Source organism: Sceloporus occidentalis, unplaced genomic scaffold, assembly GCF_023333645.1.
Source record: "Sceloporus occidentalis isolate IW3139 unplaced genomic scaffold, rSceOcc1.0.p SCAF_181, whole genome shotgun sequence".
Taxonomy (NCBI): domain Eukaryota; kingdom Metazoa; phylum Chordata; class Lepidosauria; order Squamata; family Phrynosomatidae; genus Sceloporus; species Sceloporus occidentalis.
The window spans coordinates 196,468-218,380 of NW_028317161.1; positions in this window are offsets into that span (position 1 = coordinate 196,468).

Consider the following 21,913-nt stretch of genomic DNA (forward strand, 5'->3'; position numbering starts at 1 on the left):
ATATTGCTTACCAAGGAGCTGAATCAATGGGACTGCACTGCATTTTAACCCAAATGAGACTCTCAAGCACTGCCACCACAGATATATTACCCTCATTGGCAGGCTACAGGTAATGCTGGCAGTTCCCCTCTGATTTGTAAACATAATTAATGATAAGTTAAAATATGTCATGTTTTCTTCTTTAGTTCTTAAATAGCTTAAGGAGTCAATGTATTGTTTCTAGACTTGTGAATTTAGATTTGTACCAATTGCAAATTTACAGAATTTTCACAAATTTGGCGATTCATAGGAAGAAACCAAAACCCAAGCCAGACTCCCACACAAGACATATAAAAACTCATCAAAAAGCTCAGAATTTTCATCTGAAATCTGGGACCCTTTCACTAACACTCTCATTCTGGTTCACTCTTTCACACTATTTCCCTACCTTCATTGCCGATCACTTCCGCTTCTGCTGACCACTTCTGGCTTCTCATTTTCTTGTTCTTTATCTTCTCTCTTTCATCTTCTCTCTTTTATCTCTTTTCTTCTATCTTCGCCCGCATCTCGGTGGACATGGCACAAACTTCCCTAAAAATGGTGGCACTTCCGGTGACATCCTTTCCCTCAAATAAAGGATCTGCCTCTAACGTCTTGATGCCAGATACCACAGCACACCTTCTGGTTCTAGTGAAGGCCAGCCGAGTGGTCACACATGAAAGAGAGGGGCGCCGAGTGCTCACATGATGTCATATCCTGGTGCTCAGTAGTGAAGCTGTGCACGCCGCAGCAGGGCAGCAAGACAGAGGCCTAGTGCTCCCACCACAGGACTTCAGCAGGGTAACTGAACTTCAAAGGGAGGGGTAGATAGTAGTAGGGGGGAAAGGGGGAGAGGGATAGATAGTAAGAAGGGAAAGAGAGGCGGTAGATAGTGAGTAGGGGTAGTAAGAATATTGAAATAAAGAATGATAATGAGTGAGAGAATGAATGAACTGGTGTGTGGATAAATTGTGTGAATGAATGAGAGAATGAATGAACTGGTGTGTGGATACATTGTGTGAATGAATGAGAGAATGAATGAATTAATGTGTGGATGAATTGCTTGAATCAATTGTGAGAATTCATTAATGAATATGTGTAAATGATTTGTGTGAATGAGTGAGAGAATTGTGTGAAAGAATTATGTAAATAAAACAGTGAATAAGTGAGTGACTGTATAAGTGTTTTGTGTGTATCATAGATGTATAAGTGGTTTGGGGAAAGACAATGATGACACAAGCAGGGTGTTTGAGCTTTGGGGACCAAGATGGCACAAGCAGGGTGTTTATGGGACAAAAATGGCACAGGGCAGGATGTTTGGGGACAAATATGTTTTAGGCTGGGCTGTTTGGGGACAAAGATGACTCATGCTGGGCAGTTTGGGGACAAAGATTTCTCAGGCTGGGCTCTAATTTGTGTGTGTGATCTGGATGTTGGTTAAGTTATATGTGGACACCAGGGCTGGCCTTTGGGGTATGCAACCTGTACCTGTAATTTAGTTTTTTTTTTATCTATACCTTTACTACTGAGTTTATATGTGATTTCCAGTTGGTCTATACCTGCAAAGCTGGGTTTGTGTGTTATTCTGGTGATCTATATCTGCTATGATATGTTTCCATACCTGCAAATATAGGGTTTGGATATCTTATTTAGTTGATATGTACCTGCAGTGCTGTTTCCATGTGATTCCCAGTTGATCTATACGTGCAAAGCTGGGTTTGTGTGTGCTGGGCTATACCTGCAATGCTATATTTCCATACATTATTATTGTATACCTGCAATTATATGATTTGTATGTCTGATTCAGTCTATTTGATTTATATCTTCAATGCTGAGTTCACATGTGATTTTCAAATGATCTATACATGCAAAACTGGGTTTGTGTGTTATTCTGTTGATCTATACATGCTATGCTATGTTTCTATACATTCTATATGTACATCTGCAAATATAGGGTTTGTATGTCTTATTCAGGTGATCTATACATGCAAGTGCTGTTTACATGTGTTGTTTATTTGATCTATACCTGAACTACAGGGAGGAAGGAAAAGAGAGGTGTGGCTTGGTAAATGAGGTGACAAAGGGACTCTGGGGATGAGTACAGGGGGGGAGGACCTCTCAAAGACTGCACTGACTTTCCCCTAATCTGCAGTCAGTGTGGCAAATATTTTTTCTTTTGGCGACGGAGTGATTGCATGCCAGGGAGCGTGGAGGGGTGCCAAGGAAATAATTGCCAATTTCTTCAATTTAGTAACAAAAATGTTTTTGTTACAAAAATTGCACAGTTAGCTGTTTTTTTCTATATTTAATGTATTTAATGTACATTATTATTATTATTACCAGTGTTTCCAGTTATATATTATTGTACTTGTTGCACTTGCACATAAATAATATCTAATTAAAACTAGTTGTTCCTTACAAGATTTTTTCACTTTTTGTCGAGGGGGGCACCAGAGAAGTAGTCCGCACAGGGCGCCTGAACACCTAAGGCCAGCCCTAGTGGAGTCCATGCCTCAAAGAGTCAGGGCTGTTTTGAAGGTAAAAGGGGGACCTACACAATGTTAGGTAGGTGGTCATAACGTTATGGATGGTCGGTGTAGATAGATTACATTCACAATAATATTACACATTTCTCCTATTTAAGCACAACACAATAAACAACTCTTACTTTAGATTAACCAAAAGTGAGATTCCCACTAGACATATTGCTTAATGATTTGGTTTGTTGATGTGTACATAAATACACATGAAACAGTATATACTCACCAATTATGGCACAGATATTCTTATATATAAATGTCCTGTAAAGGAAAAAAAGGGGAGCAGGGGATATAACATTATTCCGAAATGTCACTGGGCATTTTCCAAGAAACAAAATAATTTACAGTTATATTATAGTTATCAAACATGTATAACAAACACCAATTAATACAGAGACAACCATTTATATTCAGCCATGATATGCATAATGAAAATGTAATGAAACAAACCATTATTTAATAATGAACTTCCAATGCCCGGCATCAAATTTTATCTGCTAGTATGTGCCAACTTGTACTATCAAGCATATACCGTATATATGTTGCTTTTGTTATTTGAACTGCATATAGTTAAATAGGGATTTCTGTACCTAAGAGGCTATATGATGATGATGATTATTATTATTATTATAAATCATAATAATAAATCATATCGATTAATTGCAGATATGTATTCCTGCTAAATGTGTAATGCATTTACCTGCATAGGTCTGTAGATACAGAAATAGCAATCTACATTCAAAGATTGTCTATGTAGAACTGCTCATTTAAATATATAGTTTTTTAATTACTTTATTAATTTGATAGTAGTCAGGCTGATTAATGGATTAGAAGGGCGAACATTTTCTGAGGTTTCAATTAGTACAAGATAGACTTGTAATTACATTTCAGCTTTAATTTGTTCCTGTCTATTTCTACAAAATCACTGTTAATCAAAGTAATGTAAATGGTAAAGTCCAGCTTTCTGTTTAAACACTTCATTGTAGAGTCTTGTAGAGTGATCAGCGAACCCCTCAATTTCTGAGTAGAATATATATATATATTATTTAAGAAGTATCAGAATTCATATTAATTAGAGACAAATGTATAAACAAGTAAATAAGCGGGGACAGTCCCAACAACTGGGTGTATGTCAATATTTGTATAATGCTGGAAAAGAGGTAGAGATGGGCCAGCATAATGAATAAGCAGGGTGCTGAGTTAGTTATTATGATAAAAGACATATAGTGGGCATGGATGGCTATCAACCAAGGCAACTTTGATGTCAAGGTAACTTTTCATAATGTTCGAGTCCTAAACATCCCTCAGAAACTAAGGCAGGGAATATACTATTACAGACGACTGGGAGGAGATATTATACTACCTAAAGTATTGGGTAGAAAATATGGTACTCATTTTTATGCCACCCACCCTTCAGTAAAAAAGAATGAGGTCATCATCCTTACTAAAAAATCTGACTTAGACTTCTAACTTTCCTCATCCAAGATAGATAGAGAAGGCAGATTCTGAGTTGGTAGGCACAGCACATAATTCCCCTATTCTGAATACCCCCTTGGTAGCAGTGGGAAGCTTTTATTCAGCTCTCACAGACCTGTTGCCGCCTCTACATCGCTATTGTTTAATACTTAGAGGGGAATTTAATAGGATCTGGGATAAGTACTTTGACTACAACTCAAAGCACCTGAGGGAAATGGCAAATGTGGTGGAGCTGGGGGATACGTGGAAAGTGTACACCCAAGAGAGAGGGACTTCTCTTGGAAGACATGGTGAAACAATTCGCAACATACTATGAAAAATTATATTATGGCGAAAAAGCCCCTGTCAAGTTAGATGCTAACTGATTGGATCATTTTTGAGATCCCTTCAACATTCATGTCTTAGTATAGATGATACTGACTCCCTAAACATACCAATCTCTGAAGAAAAATTACTAGAAACAATGAAATCCCTCAAAAATGCCAAGGCACCAAGACCTGATGGGCTCCCTGGAATTTAAAAAGCTAATGCTTTACTTAAAAAGCTACATTGCTACCATTATATATCTCCTTTATGTCAGAGACAAAAACACATAAGGAACTATGTAAGGAGGGTAAAGATCCAGTGCAGGAGCAACAGGCCCATTTGTCTAATAAACGTAGACATAAAACTTTTTTCCCTGGGGATATTCCATTCATAGTATAAGTTGTATTGTTTATTTTTACCATAATGCATACATTTGTATTTATATATGTTGAACCTCATCTGCCATTTGTCTGTCCAGTCCCTAACTCTTTCTAAATTCTCCTGTAAAGAAGAAACATCAAGATTAGTGTGAATTACCCTGCCTAATTTTGTGTCATTAGCAAAAACTGTGACATGGCTCTCAATGCAGCTTGGGAGATCATTTATCAACAAATTAAAAAGAAGAGGACCCAGGACAGACCCCTGAGGCACTCCACTTAATACCTTCTTACAGTGTGAAAAACATCCATTCACAACAACTCTCTGTTTTCAGCCAATTTTCAATCCAAATACAGACATTTGCCCCTAAGCCTTTTTCTGTTTGTAGAGTAACCTTTTATGTGGAACCGTATCAAATGCCTTCGCAACGTCCAGATAAATCACATCTACAGCCACACCCAGATCTATATTTTTACTAACGTCTTCATAGAACACTAATAAGTTGGTTTGACAAGACCTGTCTTTCACAAATACATGTTGACTTCTACTAATTTGATTCTGGATCAAGATATGTTCTTGAATTTATACCTTTAGCAACCCTTCCAATAATTTCCCCACTCCTGATGTTAAGCTTACTGGCCTATAATTGCTGTTTGACATTTTGATCCCTTTTTAAATATGGGCACACCATATGCCTTGCATCAATCTAATGGAACTATGCCTGAACTAAAAGAGGTCATAAACTCCAAAGCACAGCCCTGGCACCAAGATTGCACACATAGCCCTTGTCCCAGCACCGAGATTGCATCCACAGGACCTGCCTAGTGCCCGGATTGGATGCTTATGACTTGCCATCTTTGCCCCCTCAAATAGCCTCCCTGTGCTATATTTGCCCCCCCAAATAGCCTCCCTGTGCCATATTGCCCCCAGCCTGCTTGTCCCATCTTTGCCCCAAACATCCATGTCTGTGCCATCTTTGCCCCCCCAAACCTCCCTGTACTACATTTGCCTCCAAACAGCCTACTTGTGTCATATTTGCCCCCAAACAGCTTGTCTGTGCTATCTTTGCCCCAATTGGCCTGTCTGTGCCATCTTTGCTCTAAACAGCCTGTCTGTGCCATCTTTGCCCCCAACTTACACATCCATGCTATCGCAAACATTCATTAACTTGTGCAGATACTAATTCACAAATATTCATTAACTCATTCACACATATGCATTCTCAGATACTTGTTTTTTCATACATATTCATTCACAAATACTTTGACTTACACATACTGATTTTGTATGATATGATAAATAAGTGCAAATTTTTACATAATTATACAATTATTTGGTTACAAATCCATTACATTTAGCAGAGTATATGGGAAACACATAGAAAGGGGTTCTTGGTCTTGCCTTATATAAAGAATAAACTGATGCCTATTCAAAGCACATTTAAATTTGCTCACTGTTTTAACCTCCACTACTCACTTAAGGAAATAAAAAATGCAACTTTAATTTAATGTTAATCAATGTATAATAGGGATGGCTAAAGTGAAATAAGTAACACAGTAAAATATTAATATTGGAATCATTGGCATTTTGAAGTTTGAAAACAGCCTATGATTTTATTACATCTTGGTTACAACAGTGATAGTAAAGTAAAAACTTTACTGATTTTTTTTCACGTTTTGAGTTTGGTTATTTACAAATCATGCACAGCAATCCATTTTAATAGGACTCAGTGTGAGCAATTTTCTATGCAGATTCAATCTCTGTCTGAGACATATAATCCTTTAATTGTCCTGAGGTTATATTTCTAGATTCACGTGGTGCTCCTAATACGCTGCCTAATTTTAAAGATAATAACAGGTCAAAGAGTAGTTGAGAAATGTAGGCTTTACTCATGTTTCTTGTGTCCCCAAAATAGGTCACGCACCAAGCTATGTTATTCATCTGTCTCTTATGAGGAATAAAACACGTTGACTGCATTTTTACTGGTATAACATGTATTAACATTTCAGTGTTCTTGTTGCATTAGTACTGGCTTACTAGAAAACTGTCTGTGCCAATGTTATTTTATAAACCATCATATTAAAAAAATATAAAACATTAGTATATTAGTGTATAAAAACTATTATTGTAATAATAATAATAATATTGTAGTTTTCTTTTAATGCATCACAATGCTATTCAATGCTACTTTTTTTTAACAATTTTGTTAGCAACATTTACATTTTGTGTCATTTTTGAACCTCTAGAGCATTGTCTAAAATAAGAGCAGAATGAAACCAGGGCATGAGCCTTAGGCACTTCTATCAGTTATAGAGGTTATGTATATTTGTACAAGCAACACTCAGCAACAAAATGTGCCAAACTCAACATATGCTGCAAGGCTGTTCAACAAAACTAACCATACACAAAATGTGAAAAGGTATAGTATAAGCATAGAACAAAAGATAATATTAAAAGCAAAGGCACAACCAATAAATGAGAGACTTCACAACAAGCTTAAAACCATACCATCACTCCATCAGGAAAATGCTGCAGCAAATGTGTTAGCAGAAAAGCCTCAAAAAAAACAAGCAAATTGTATTAATAAATTGATTATATTAATCTGGATAGATTTTTAAAGGAAAATCTGGGATCCCCATTATGCACAACACAACAGCAAAGATTAAGCCATAATCCGTTTTGCCGAATGTAAATGGGCAACTAAGCGAACATTTTAAGATTTTTTCTTTGTAAAATTCTGCCTTATTTGCATATCAGTTAAAGGTGATGGTAGGTGGAGAAGAAGCCTCAATCTAAACACTGTCTCTTGAAAATAGGGACACACTAATTTACATGAAATGAAAATACGGTAAATATTTATTGCATGAAAAACGATTGCTTGTGTATATATTGTAGGTATTTCAACAGGTATGTAATAAAGACAGTTGATATGAGTGTCACAATTCCCTTCATCTTGGAAGCTTTCATCATATAATTTTTATGGTCAAACATTTTTTGTACGATGGGATTTACATGACAATGTTCTTTGTAATTAATAATGTGTTAACGTTAATCTCAGAGGTACCAAAGCAGCTTGCTAAAACAATAACGAACCAACAATCTATTCTTTGGATCTACAATATGCTTCAATAATATATTATATAATATTGTAATAGGGAGTAATTCATATATTTTTGATATCAATGGGAAATATGCCTATGTCCTTGCACTTCAAGCAACATATAAAATAAGCAGCATATATCAAACTGCACCAAAGTATGTATATAGCCTTGTAACGTCTTAGCAGCTGGTGAGCTTTTTAGTGGTTAGTAAGTAGGAGATATTGTAGATTTTACTCATAATAAATAAATGTAATAACTTGCAGTAAGTAGTAAGGTGGAGTATATCAAATAATTCTCTGCAGTTCAAAAAGTACAAAGTCATGCATACAGATGAAAATTAAACAATATGTCAGAAATAATCAAAAATGACTACACAAATAGTATTTTCGTAAACCTTTCTGTACATTGCAGAAGATAAGAACCACTTGGCCCATCTAGTCTGCCCATTTTTCATGATGTAAAGACTCTGGCCTTAATCAGTCTTGGTCTTATATTCAGTATATTTTTAGGCCTGTCCCATCTATGATTAAATTCTCTTCTTGTATTTGCCTCTAGTACTTCTGCTGGGAGGCTATTCTACCTATCTACCATAACGACTGGATTAACTGACATCAGTGGGCGGTCCCACTAATGTTGTGGGCATTCCCCCATTTAAACCGATGCTTCTCCAGGAATTCTCGGGGCAGTAGCGTACCTAGCGGGGGGCGGGGGGGGGCGTTCCGCACCGGGTGCCGCTCATCAGGGGGGTGCCAACTCGCCGGCACCCCTCCAGAGACGGACAGTAATGCCCGCCGCTGGAGGAGCAGGATCGCAAGGGAGCGGTATCGGAGGTCTTTAACAGAGCTCCGGCTCCCTTGAGTGATTTTCAGCCGGTTCAAGGATCTCCCTTGAACCCGGATTAAAATCACTCAAGGGAGCCGGAGGTCTTTAACAGAAGGAAACAGATACCGCTCCCTTGCGATCCGCGCGGCAACAGCTGCTGTGCGCCGGGGTTTGTTGTCAGATCCCGGAGCACAACACTGAAGCCGCGCCCACCGATGTCCGTGCCCTCTGAACCGGAAGAAGACAGAAGAACTGAAGAAGAGGAGCGAAGAGGAGAAAAGAGAAAGGTAGGAAAGCATTCAGTGAGAGTGACAGTGAGAGTGGATTAGTATGTGTGGATTGGTATGTGTGGATTGGTATATGTGGATTGGTATGTGTGGATTGGTATGTGTGGATTGGTATGTGTGGATTGGTATATGTGGATTGGTAAATGTAGATTGGTAAGTGTGGATTGATAAATGTGTGAGAGTGATGGGTGTTATGCTGTACCATTTCCAATGTATTTTTCATTATATAATTATGCTCTAAAGTACATCATAACTCCCATCACTCTATACTGTTCCATACAGTGGCAGAGCTGGGAGACAGAGGCCTTGCACCCCCACCGCAGGACTCCTGAAAGGTAAGTGAACTTCAAAGGAGGAGAGGGTAGATAGTTAGGAGGCGGTAGATAGGGAGAAGGGAGTGAGACTGGGGGATAGGGGGTAGATAGGGAGAAGGGAGTGAGAAGGGGTAGATAGGGCAGAAGGGAGTGAGAAGGGGTAGATAGGGCAATCATACTCCTATCATGCCAAGTCTGGGAGTACATCCTGGAATTTGGGTATGCCTGGGCATGATAGGAATGTGATTGCTGTTAACAATCATATATATATATATTGTTATTTAATAGTTTTGTCCTATTTTGGTGTGTTACTTACTTTAAATAAAAATGTTAGATTTTTTTATGGTGTGTGGGGGGGTCACATTCGGTTTCGGTCAGGTAAATGCTGCATTTTTGGTTTCAGAATTCGTTTCGGTGCATTCCTACTACTAATGAAGTGGTAGGCCTAGACCACATCAATGTTTGGCTTAGTATATAGTGATAGGAGTTATGCTGCACTATTGTCAATGTCTGGCTCAATGTATAGTGATAGGGATTACGCTGTACCACCGTCAATGTGTGCCTCAGTATATAGTGATAGGTGTTATGCTGTACCACCGTCATTGTCTGCCTCAGTATATAGTGGTAGGTGTTATGCTGTACAACCGTCAATGTCTGCCTCAGTATATAGTGATAGGTGTTATGCTGTACCACCGTCAATTTCTGCCTCAGTATATAGTGATAAGTGTTATGCTGTACCACCGTCAATGTCTGCCTCAGTATATAATGATAACAGTAATGCTGTACCACCTTCAGTGTCTGTGCCGGTATATAACGGTAGAAGCTATGCAGTTTTAAAGTGTGGGGGGGGCACATACAGGATCCGCCCCAGGTGCCAAATACTCTAGGTACACCCCTGTCTCCGGGTCAAACCCGGAGAGTTCCCAGGTATTCACATACAACACACAGGAGGGAAGTTGAGGATCTTGTAAGTACTGTGTGTATGTGTGTACATATGTGCATATATATACGTATCTGTACAGTATGTATACAGTATTAAATTGTGTATGTGTATATGTGTTTGTATATGCACAGTATACCAGGGGGATGACAACAGAAGCATAAGAAAATGTGCAAGGCAGACAAGCAAGAAAAAAGGGAAACAGGATGTCAGCAAGTGAGGTGTAAAAAAGTGATAGGGCAAAAGAAATTGCCATAGGGAGGAAAGCAAAGAACAGAAGGAAAAAAAGACCACAAGATACATACAGAAAAAGAGGAAAAAAATAGCTTGCTAAAGGCAGGAAATGCAGAGAAGGGGTTCTTTCTATATAATTTATTCAGTGCCCAAACCAGGGCCTACTACCCACTTAGCAAAGCAAAGCTTCCATAAATCACGACTAAGCCACTGATCCTTTAGTTGACATCTCTTGTCTCTTCTCTCCTCCAAGCTATACGTATTGAGATCCCTCAGTCTTTTAGATTATTTCTGTTCTACAAGCCATTCATCAATTTAGTAGCACTCCTCTGAACTGAAGACCTATGCACAAATATCTTATTTAACCTTAGTTTTAATTGGAAGGGTTTTTTTAATTTTTTTCTTCACATGTACAGTATACGTATTTGTTTTTTCATTAGATCAGTCTGTGCCCATGTCCTATTTTTGAGACATCTTTAAACCCGGCCAATTTGATTTACCCCATGAAATCCTACTTTTTTTAAAACTAGACACCTCATGGGCATTTAACATGCCAGTATTTTAACTCTTTTCAAGCAAGAACTCTTGAACATATAGCGCTAAATTTAGGACTTGCTCATAAAAATAAAAATAAACTTTATTTATATATATATATATATATATATATATATATATATAATTGTATTATTTATTTTTTTGTTGGAACTGGAAGGCTCCCCTGATGGTGACATCAGTGGGGAATTATTTTACATGTTACGAAATTTTTATTTATTTTTCTAACAATTTTTTATCTGTAGACTTTCAAAATCCTGGTGCCAAAAACTCGGCCAGGGAAGACCACTGGTCTCCCCGCTCCCTTAAAGGTCCGTACGAACGACCAAGCGATTCTATTTGGGGCCTGCAGGGGAAATAGAGTTTCTTGCACAGCCCTTTTACTCCTGGCGGGGAACTTGGCCTGTCTCCCGCGCCAAGAGTTAAAGTTCTTTAACTCCTGACGGCGAACCTAAGAATTTCCGCTCCCTTTATCTACACAGCATTCCGGGGGTTAACCGGAGCCAGAAGTTTAAGGGCCAATTGGTTCATGCCAGAGGAGGCCCCTGCAGGCGACAAATAGAGTTGCTTGCACGGCCCTTAAACTCCTGACGGCGAACCTACGGATTTCCGCTCCCGTTAACCCTTGCGATGCTGCGTAGATAAGGTAGGCTAGACGGGGAAGGAACCAGGGAGATTAGTAAACGAAGACGAAAATGAACACGAAGATTCTTTGTGTTGTGTGTCTTCGTATACGTTTTGCCGCCGTCATGTGCGTATGTTAGGTATTGGGGCTGAGCAACCCTTCGTGTTTGTTTTCATGTTTGCTCGAATACGAATGCGCAAGTCTAGTTATATGGCTTCTGTGACATGATTGCGTGTGTCTTCAGTCCCAACAATCTTGTCAGGAGCAATTGTTAATCAATGTTGTGCTACTATGGAATTTTGCAATAGTTTTTATTTACAAGTTCACAAGAAAAAAAAGCCCAAAATTATAAAAATAAAGCTTAGCTTCCAATTTTAATGCAAAACAGGAGGCTCAAATTTGCTATCTCTTCCTTTACCCTCACTATAGCAGCAAAGTATAAAAATTGAAAACAAAGTGAACCAATCAAAATAAAGATAATAAACAATATAGCTGACAGTAGCCCCCTCCTTCTTCTTCTTCTTTCTTTGCTGCTCACCAGAGAATTCTGGTCAGCTCATTACCATTTTTTAATTACCTAACTTTCTTTATTTTATTTACTTATAATTCTGCTATTGTCTTCTGTTTTAAAAATGAATATGATTTAGATTTTATATATATATATATTTTAAATTAATTTCTTTATGCTCATTGTGATTAGGATGTTCGTTCCTTCAATTTACCTTTTTTGATTTCTATATTTATTGTTAATATGTGGTATTTATTTCTTCCTCCTTTGGGCAGCCATCATGAAGATTCAGCTATTCCATTTTGTCTGCTTGCGCCAGCCATCTTGGTCGACCCTAGTTTTGTGATTTTAATTTAGTTAGACAGCTGAACTCTTGCGAGTGTTCATTGCCATTTTGTTTTTCGATACTGAGGAGTTACTTTCTGCACAATGTAAGTGTTAATTGCGTAATAGTGCTCTCTTGGTTTAAGTCTAAGTTTGCTTCATCCATAAAGTCAGGATGCAGGATATGTTACAACCAGCACAGCCTCAGGCTACTGTACCTTTTGGATTCTGCCCCTTCATAGATCATGAAAGAATTAACAGTGTATAATTCAGATCAGTCTGAGGAGTCTTATGCTCTTAAACGCCCTTGGAAGGGTGACAGTGTCACTGCAGGCAAGGGCAAAGCCCCAGCTAAATTCCCTAAACATAAAAGTTCTTCTCAAAATTTTGATGAGTCTGGCCCTATGTCTACTGTTCTAGACAAGCCTTCTGAGGCTGTTCTTACACTCCTTGATGATCCGCAACATTTGGTCATTGTGAGGTAAGTTGAGCAGGAGCCCAGTATGCGGGAATGGTACTTACACGGAAATGGGGGTTAACTACTCTGTGCAGGAATGCAGGACGTGATAAGTAGATGGTACCACAAGGGTTAAAAGTTCAGGGTTTGGTTGCAGGAGACTATAGATATGCAGCAAGGTATAACTTCGGTCCGTAGATGGAAACGGTAGATACACAGCAGGTATAGGGTTAATGTAGTCAAGGTCAGGGACACCAGAGAAGCAGCAAATCCGAAAAGCATTCCGAGGTCAGGGCAACAGACAATCAAGTTAAGTGGTGAGCAATCCGGGTCAGTACCAATTCACAAAACTCAGGACGCTAGGAGACAAAACACCAAGTGTCTTGACAGCAAGCAGGCAACTCTTTGGAATGCTCCCAGGCAGAGTGAGATCACAGGAAGGTTGCTTACTGGACCGCCCCCCTTCACAGCATAAGGGAAGTGGGACGTAGTGCACGTGCAGAAGGCTCTGTGTTCCTGCTCCATCAGGTACTAAGATGGGGAGCTCCTAACGGGGGATTGACAGTCATTCTGGTTCCATCCAGGGAAGATAACTCATGCTTTGTTTGTGAGTCAGTTGTGGGTGAGCCCCATCAATCAATAAATGCTTTTACCTCCCAGACTGCTCAGTCTCCTATTACTGATGCCCCAGTCCTGGATCCGTCCGGTGCAGTGTTTTTTGAGCCAGTAGAAATGCGACATCCAAGGGCCAGGGAATGGGCTTCTCCTGAGCACATTGGTCTTTATTTACAAAAACAAATCCCTCACCCCTTGGAAAAGAAGGCGCGTAATAAGTTACAGCAGAATGCCCTCGCCTGGTGATCCTAGGCAAAATTGCTATGACCCCAGAGTTTGACCTGAATGTTGTCACTCTTCACAAAATAATTGAGAGCCACGTAAGGGTCTTGAACAGGGCCTTAAATCAACTCAGGATAAGTTACTGGAAAAAGTTAGAGAAGGTTTCCTGGGCAGAAGAGGTGCCGCTTTTACCCAAGGTCGCTCCATCGCTGGTAAGTCCTCTTTATGGTTATCCCTCTTTCCTTCCACAGGTTCCTTATCCAGTTTTATTCCTCCTACACAGCTATTGTTTCAGTTTGATGATTGTGTTTCAACCTACATATTAAACTGATGATCATCAACACCTGTTTGGTATAATTTTTTAATCATACGCCTAACTAATAATTGCGTTCAATTTCATAGACGAACCTAGACATGATTACTGCCAGCCCCATCGAATCTAAACATCAATTGAATTAGCGATCGAAAGAGCTCACGTTGCCCTAGTTTTTGTGAGCTCAATATTTTTTTAGCAAGAAAAAGATGGGAGATTTGCTTCTGGTCAGAAATCTACGAGCTCTCAACCTTTGTTAGGTATGGTACTCCTCTAGCATCTTTGTTAGGTATCATCATTTCTAGATGGAAGGCATTCATCTCTTTTGGGATCTCATGAAGCAAGGTCATTGGTTCACAAGACTAGATCTCAAGGATGTTTACCTGTTGATCCTTATTCATCCAGATCATCGCACATTTTTAAATTTCAATGGGGTCATCAAATTTGGCAATTCAAGTGCCTTCCTTTGGGACTCAGCTCCTCAGAACGTTTGATGCTTTTGCTCCAGGGGAATTCACACCATTATTTACCTAGAAGACATCTTGTTATTTTTGCAGGATCCAGTTCTTCTTTATTATTATTATTTATTGTTTTATATAGCGCCATCAAATTCCATAGCACTGTGCAATGGGTAGACAGGACATAACAAGTAGTGTTAGAATATTCTTTGTCTTGAATATCTAAGCTTCTCCAGTGATCAAACAGCAATCAAGACCACAGCTTCTATGTCTTATTAATAAGGTTTATTCGATAACAAATTATCAATTCATACAATACCAATGCTGGAACAAATGTTGATAAAAGGTACTGTAGGCTAAGTATCTTGGTGAGATGAAGATGAGAGCGTGGAAAGAGCGTGGAAAGAGACCTTGTCCTTGTAGTCATGCCAATTTATACCCCTTTACATTTGGTTAGGGTATACGTAAAGGAATCCTATTGGAACAGTAATAGGATACACCGGCATTCCACAGAAGACCCTCTAAACTACGTCACTTAATTGATACCATATGTTCCTAGCACTCAAGTTGCATTCAGGCCTAAAATGTGCAGAACAAAATAAAAGTATAAAAATGATTTCTTACACTTCCCCCTGTTTATGGTTATGTACCATAAATAAATGTTTGCTGTCCATTCATACAACATTCGTATCACATTCGTATCACATTCAGTGAGTGCAGGAAGATATGTAAACGATAATATTATAAAAAAGAATCTGTGGAAGACTGATGCATCCTACGTCTTAAAGTTTCCCTTAATATCATCTCTCCTTGCTTTATCTTTTCTCGAATAGTTAAATATGATTTTCTTATTCTACATAATAAACATATTTGAAAAATAATACATATAAAAGACACAAATAAAACAATAATAAATGGATGTAACAAAACATTGGTGATAGCGGAGCCAACAGATGATTTTGCCATAATTTCTGTTGACTTAGCAAAGTTTTTCCACCAAGATGTACCTGAGACTATTGACCATTCATGTTCTATGTTTTTGAGTTTACCTTGCTCATGTTGAAATACAATCTGTGCTTCTTTTAATTGTTTTTGCAAGACATTTAAAAATCCTACATCTTTCCTTATCTCATTTGCCCACTTTTGCCATGGAAATTCACTTACTTGTGATAAATTAAACTGTAGTGGCAAAACATTTAATTTTTGAGAATTAATTTGAGAAACATTAATCTGAGTTCCATATATATAGATTGCTATTGGATCGCCATCAATACAATACAGACCTTTCGATAATATTTCTGTATGCGTACATTTAGGAAACATTGCTTTAATCAATTCCCCATTAGACATTACCTGTACACATACTCTACCTTTCTCTATAGGCGTTACAAGATCGTTAGATGTTTTCACACTTTGAATTGTACCTGAACATGAGCTCTGGTTATGAAAACATGAATGATATATAGTTTCAGCTTGATAAGACAAACAAATAATTTTGGACACAAAATGTAAACATGCAGACAAATCTAACTGTTCCGTTTCTGACATATCTGTGGAAAAAACAAAATCAGGATACTCTAATTTATAAAATAATAATTGTGTACTACTGACAGGTACTCCCAATACTCTCATAGGAAACAATGTTTCTTCTTTATCTGCCATAGGTATTAAACATGTACCTTCACATACATTATTACTGCATCCTATTACTATACTCAATAAAGCTACTTTGTTTATGATATGTTCCCAAAATTTATCATCTTGTGTGTAGGTCCCTTTAGTCCAACTAAATAAATGTTTAGGCCCTATCGTAACATTTAACCTCACATTACTTTGTCTAGTGACGTTAATTCTAATGTTACAAACTAATAAGTACCCTTTCATTACACCAAAACACACATGACCATTAAAATCATCAATTTCTCTTTTCTTCTTAATTATGTCTGGGAACCCTTGAGTATTGTTAAATTGTCTATAAATTGGTTGTCAAATCTGTATATCTTCTTGACTCTGTAGATCTTTCTTAGAACCATCAATCATCAGTATGGTCGCCGTCAGAACTGCGAGAAACAAAAAGGGTTGTCTCTTGTTGAATGTCAGATGTCTTTGCCATGATAGACTTTTTAATAATTTGCATTGTCCATTCGATTCTTACATACAACCTAAAAAACACAACAGATATGCAGCATCAAAATCTTAGCTGATACAAAACCTTTATTATTGTAGCACCTCACTATAAAACATGATGTAATGTTCTAATATGATTCTTAAGAAATTGTTTAAAATGATTAACATTAAAGACCGCATCATTTTATCAAATAACCAAATAGCAAATTATAACACATGAATTTGGATCATGAGATGAATTTAAGAATATGGACAATAGTAAATAATTAATACTTCAATTGATTACGGAAAAACATATTTGATCAATACAATACAATACATAGTAATCCTTTTTAGTCATGACGCAAAACCCTGTTCTCATGAACTAAATTAAGGTTTTGAATCAACCCGAGAAGCAAGAAAGGAAATATCCCTAACTTGTACTTCTGCAAATGATGGACACTATGTAGTTGCAGTTTAACATATACAACATATAACATTACAGGATCTTAACTTACAGAATAAAACAAAACACAAAACTTTAACATATAACACATCTGATGTTCATATAGTTTTTCTTAGAAATAAATTAACTTATTCAAAACATCTTCATAGAAGACAGAGTGCAGGGATACAGTACGAATTAGAGTTAATTGCTATACTAGCTATACTGAATCAACATAGATCTACGTATTATAGCTCTCGCGACACTTACAACAAACATACTCCTGTGTAGTTCCTGTATTAGGTAAATCTTCTTTATTAACTTCAATCTCCCTGATTTCTCTAATGAGTGGTGCATATGGAGATTCTCTCTGTGATGTAGTGTGTACTGGATTCCTTCTATCTATTTGGTCAGACGTGTGAATAAATCCATTTGATTTCCCTTGTCCTTTACATTGCATATCATAAAAAAGTTTACGACATTGTTTTTTAATGTGACCTGGTTTGTTACAATAGAAACACTGTATAGGTTCTTTGTTCCAAATCCTTTGTCCCCTGGGAGCCAACATGTGGTTCCTTTTAAACTCCTGAGGAGGGGAAGGGGGATGAAAGGAATTAACCCTTTCCTTTCTGTGTGTGTAAAAACTTTTGTTAATAGCAGCCACATTCATTTTAACCTTTTCATTTTTGCGTTCCCTTCTGATTTTATCAATAAACGCAGCAGCAGCCTCAAGTGTTTGCATATCCGAAGCAATTGCAATACTAGTAGGATCCAAATATTTAAACTTTTTAACAAACACTTGTATCATAGAAGCAGGACATTCATCATCAGAAATTTTAAAAACTATTCTATATGCCTGCTCAAATCTTAACAAAAAAGAAAATGGATCCTCTGAAATTGTAGGTTTCAGGTTTTCTAGTATGTCAAGTGTTGGATTTTCATTTCCAGTTGTAAACTTAATCAACTGTTGGAGTCTATCCTTATCTGTTCCATGGATGATTTCATCATCCTCCACTATAGGAGTACTTATTGGAGCTACTAATCTTCTACTCATGTATGTAGGCAACCATATTTTAAATAATCTGTTTCGTTGTTCATTAGCCAAATTATGCTTCTCTGTATTCGATTCAAATACATCTGCATTACCAAATGCATCCAAATTAGAATTATACGGCGGTATTTCTTTAAGTAATTTCATTAATTCGCTTTGTATCTGTAATTTTAATTTTGCTGCTTTATTTCTAAGCTTCTTCCTTTGCAGTTCCTGTTCTGAACTGACCTCTGGTTCATCCTCTACATTTTCTGGAATTAAGCTGTGTCTTTGTCTATCTCCCCTTGTAATTACACAAACTTGTTTCAAATCTTTCTGCAATTTTGTAATTAACAAATTCTTAATTTCTAAGCAATCCGACAAATCAGAAATCTCTTCAGTTAATAAATCACATTTAGGACATTCCTTTTCTATTGCACACACATTGTGCATCTCATTTTTAACCATGTCACTACTCTGTGAATTACTTTGACTAACATCATTATTAGTCAGATTAACACCACCATCAAGTAATGTATTAAAAATCTTAATCATTTTCATTACGTTTCTCAACTTTTGTTTCTCCTTATTCACAGAAAATATATTTTTGTCTATCTTCTTATTTGCATCTTCACATTGACGCCATAAATCATGCCACAAAGCTGAATCACTAGCCGTATAAGGAACAAACATAAATTCAAGTTTACTTCCGGAAGACAAAGTATTAATAAAATCCATACTTACCGTAGATCAGTTGCTTGCTCAATCTGCTCTCACTACGATACACGGTTCTGGAATGCTCTTGCTTCTCACCACGTGGTCTGGTAATGGTCTGGTAGTGTCGAATTACACTTTCTTCTGATCACACTGCTAGGTTTTTTTTTTTTAGTCAGAGGATCTCTTTGATCTCTTCAGACAACTGCACACTATCCCCCCTTTGTCGGAAGAGGAAAAGTAAAAAACAAACGTGCAGTAAAGGCTCGCCGTAGAAAACTGACTAAAGACTGGCTGGCTCGTCAATTTGTTAGAATATTCTTTGTCTTGAATATCTAAGCTTCTCCAGTGATCAAACAGCAATCAAGACCACAGCTTCTATGTCTTATTAATAAGGTTTATTCGATAACAAATTATCAATTCATACAATACCAATGCTGGAACAAATGTTGATAAAAGGTACTGTAGGCTAAGTATCTTGGTGAGATGAAGATGAGAGCGTGGAAAGAGCGTGGAAAGAGACCTTGTCCTTGTAGTCATGCCAATTTATACCCCTTTACATTTGGTTAGGGTATACGTAAAGGAATCCTATTGGAACAGTAATAGGATACACCGGCATTCCACAGAAGACCCTCTAAACTACGTCACTTAATTGATACCATATGTTCCTAGCACTCAAGTTGCATTCAGGCCTAAAATGTGCAGAACAAAATAAAAGTATAAAAATGATTTCTTACAAGTAGTATGTAACATAACAAATTGACTTACAAAGACAACAGGTGAGGAGGGCCCTGCTCAAACAAGCTTATCTTTCAAACCAGATGTCTTTTGTAGTGGAAACTTTTTATTAGTAAGGGTTTCTGGTGAGTGTTCCAAAGTCAGAGTAATCTTCCACTCAGAAGATAAGATTTTTTGGTTTCGAAATAGACTCTGCATTGGCTCTACTTCATCTCCGAAAGATATCTGCTATCAAGAAGGAGATTTGTTCCTTACTTTGCAGCTGTGTCCTCTGTGAAGATTGGCAAAGGTTGTTTGTCTTCTATCTTCCTCTTTTCACGTGATTTTTTCGAGATCCCATTTATTACAATGCCTTGAGGAAGTTAAAATGTCCAACACCTGTACCTGGTGCAGGGTTCACACAAATCCTGGACTGGATCCTTTTGACGTCATCTCTTAAAAAAATTGGAGTTGGATCATTGTCACGCACTGTTCTCTTACTGCGTCTTTCATGTAACCCCAGAAAGACTTGATGGTGTTGAGATGTTGGCTGTATGTTTGGGATCATTGGACGTATTAGTAGACTTGTGCATTCATATTCAGACAAACATGAAAATGAACACGAAGGGTGCCTTTTCGTTGTTCTGCTGGAATATCAAAGAATTGAACATGGCTGCGGCAAAAGATACACGAAGACGAAGACACACAACACGAAGAATCTTCGTGTCCATCTTCATTAATCTACTCCCTGGCAGCAAAACAACGTAGGTCAGGATCAAGCAGGAGTCAATACCGGAAAGATTAAGCAGGCTCAAACGCTAGTGAAGGCAAAAATCACAGGCAAGGGTGTAGTGCCAAATAAGGGTTTAAATATCCCTCCATGAATACAGATCCTCCTACCCACCTAATTAGGGGGAGTGATAAATGTCACTTTAAGGGTGACATGAATATGCGCAAACGGCTCTCATGACGTAGAGGCGCGCGCCCCATTAAGATCCCTTAATCTCGGTGGGGACGCGCGTCTCGAAGGAGGAAGGACCCGGTGGCCGCTCACCGCAACGGAACGAGCAGGGAGCCGGACGCAGTGCAGACGCCACGGAGGAGGTGCCAATTGGTTGCTCGTACGGACCTTTAACTCCTGGAGCAGGGAGACCAATGGTCTTCCCAGGCAGAGTTTCGGCATCAGGAGTTAAAGGTGCGAGGAGGAGGCCATTGCAGGCGACCAATAGAATCACTCGCACCACCCTTTAACTCCTGACGGGGGAACTTGGCCTGGGGAGACCATGGTCTCCCCGCTCCAAGAGTGAAAGGTCCGTAAGAGTCATTCGTCATTCGTACCGAGTTTCGGCACCAAGATTTTAAAAGTCTGTACGAGCGACTGTATTGGTTGCCAGCAGGGGGCTCGTCTGTCATTAACCAATGAAGGGAAGAAAAGTGATGAAAACCAGTATGAAGTGGGTGTGTAGAGAAGGAAATTCAATAAAAAATACTTCCCTTTTTATAGTGTAACCTTCCCGGATACTCAGCTGCAGCCCGTACAAAACACTCTCCAGGTGTTTCCAAATAAGAACTAAGCACACTAGGGGGCGCTCGTGTATACCGGTTTCAATGAACAATGAAATAAAAAAAGAAAGAATATAATTGTGTAATATTAGACACAGGTGATATCGCTGCAAGTCTGTGCGATGCACTTACAGTGTTTACACGTATACAGGCTTCAAGAGACAATCCAGTCTTCCAGATGGGTGTGTGACCAATATGCAAAAAAGCAGAGAGACAGGTAGGGACCCCAATGGTGTATTATCACGCAACGTTTGTACCACGCAAAAAACAACAGGTCAAACATATACCATAAACCATTTTATAAACTGTCTAACGAAAAATATAGTCTACCTATTAGAATGTGGATGCGGCCTTTAGTATGTGGGCAGGACTATAAGACCTATGAAGGAAAGGATACTGGAGCATCTTGGGAATATAAGGAAGAAAGACGTCAAACACAGTGTCCCCAGACACTGCAATATGTGTCCAAAATATTCAATAGAGTCCTTAAAAATTATAGGGATAGACTGGGTACCTCCCAATTGGAGAGGAGGCAGCACTGTAGAGAATTAGTCCAAACGGGAGACCGAATGGATTTTCAAATTGAAAACCTTCAAAAAAGGTGGTCTCAATATGGAATTAGACATATTCACGTATATGTGAGATTTTTGTACTACAGACATACTCACATATTGAACACGTTGAACAACAGGACACGTTTTTTTATATATATGTTTTATTTTATTTTATTTTTTCATAAAAATACATACAGAAAAGGATCCTCTATATCCTTAGTACATTCAGCGCAGGATAATAGGACTATCTATATCCTTAGGTTTTTTTCCCTATTGAAAAAACTCTTTCTCACA